The sequence below is a fragment of the Physeter macrocephalus genome, chromosome 1 (genome assembly GCF_002837175.3).
Source record: "Physeter macrocephalus isolate SW-GA chromosome 1, ASM283717v5, whole genome shotgun sequence".
NCBI lineage: Eukaryota > Metazoa > Chordata > Mammalia > Artiodactyla > Physeteridae > Physeter > Physeter macrocephalus.
Window position 1 is genome coordinate 94,170,733 of NC_041214.2, and position 2,070 is coordinate 94,172,802.

The following is a 2,070-nucleotide window of genomic DNA, read 5'->3' on the forward strand; positions in this document are numbered from 1 at the left end:
AGGCGGACGCGCAACCACTGCACCACCAGGGAAGCCCTCCACTAATTTTTGTACAGTAATTTTCCCCATGAACTGCCAGGGCTTACAGTCACCCATGTGACTGTGTGACTTTCAGCAAGTTGCATAACCTCTTTGTGGCTCAGTTTCCCCAACTGTAAACTGGGATAATAACACCTACCTCATACAGATATGAGGGTTAAATAAGTTAATATTAATTATTGATTTGAACTCTGCCTGACACATAGTAAACATTATATAAGTGTTTGTCTTAGAAAGTTGTTTGGGAAACACAGCTTTATATTTTAAAGGCCTCTCTATGTTTTCTTGCTTTATACCAAAATTCCCATTCCTGTGTTGAATTTGTTCCTGATGGAAGGGTCCTCTAAACAGATCTGGTAACGTGAGCATGGCCCTTTGCTTCAGCCTACTTCTAGGACAGCAGAAAATTTCTCCCTGAACCCCTTCTAGGTCAGGTTCACTTACTGTGGCATGAACATCCACCTGCAGGACTCAGATATTAGGGCAGTCCGAGGGAAAAGTATAGTTGAAAGTCAGGAAATCAGATTTTTTAGGGTGGAGCCAAAGACAACTATTTTCCTTTACAGAGATATTATGCACTGTATAATAGACAAAAATATATAGGGTACCTACTATGTGCCACTTAATACTTGTCTCATTCAAGACTTAAAACAACCCCACAAAGTAGTTATTTCTGTTTTACAGATGAGGAAACTGTAACTGGGAGAGGTTGGGTAACTTGCCCAAAGTCACACAACTCGTTAGAGGCAGAGCCAAAGTTTAACTGAAATCTGACTTGATTCCAAAGCCCTTTTAGGACACCCCAACGCTGGTTCCAGAGCATGTGCTACAGGCGTGCTACCAGAAGACAGAAGGAATTTCAACCTGGCAGGGCAGGGACCCAGACTGAGGTTTTCTCAGGACACCAAGGTTTCCTTAGGAAAAGCAAGCTGGTCTGGTTCTGTAAGCCTATTGCAAAACCCTCCACTGCTGAGTCATTGAACAGCATATTCACGGCTAGAAGGGAACTTTCTTTCTTTTTTTTTTTAACACCTTAATTGGAGTATAATTGCTTTACAATGGTGTGTTAGTTTCTGCTTTATAACAAAGTGAATCAGCTATATGTATACATATATCCCCATATCTCCTCCCTTTTGCATCTCCCTCCCACCTTCCCTATCCCACCCCTCTAGGTGGTCACAAAGCACGGAGCTGATCTCCGTTTGCTATGTGGCTGCTTCCCACTAGCTATCTGTTTTACATTTGGTAGTGTATATATATCCATGCCACTCTCTCACTTCATCCCAGCTCACCCTTCCCCCTCCCCATGTCTTCAAGTCCATTCTCTACGTCTGCATCTTTATTCCTGTCCTGCCCCTACGTTCTTCAGAACTTTTTTTTTTTTTTTAGATTCCATATATATGTGTTAGCATATGATATTTGTTTTTCTCTTTCTGACTTGCTTCACTCTGTATGGCAGACTCTGAGTCCATCCACCTCACTACAAATAACTCAATTTCGTTTCTTTTTATGGCTGAGTAATATTCCATTGCATATATGTGCCACGTCTTCTTTATCCATTCATCTGTCGATGGACACTTAGGTTGCTTCCATGTTCTGGCTATTGTAAATAGTGCTGCAATGACCGTTGTGGTACATGACTCTTTTTGAATTATGGTTTTCTCAAGGTATATGCCCTGTAGGGGATTGCTGGCTCGTATGGTAGTTCTATTTTAAGTTTTTTAAGGAACCTCCATACTGTTCTCCATAGTGGCTGTACCAATTTACTTCCCCACCAACAGTGCAAGAGGGCTCTTTTTTCTCTACACCCTCTCCAGCATTTATTGTCTGTAGATTTTTTGATATGGCCTTTCTGACTGGTGTGAGGTGATACCTCATTGTAGTTTTTTTTTTTTTAACATCTTTATTGGAGTATAATTGCTTTACAATGGTGTGTTAGTTTCTGCTTTACAACAAAGTGAATCAGTTATACATATACATATGTTCCCATATCTCTTCCCTCTTGCGTCTCCCTCCCTCCCACCCCCCCTA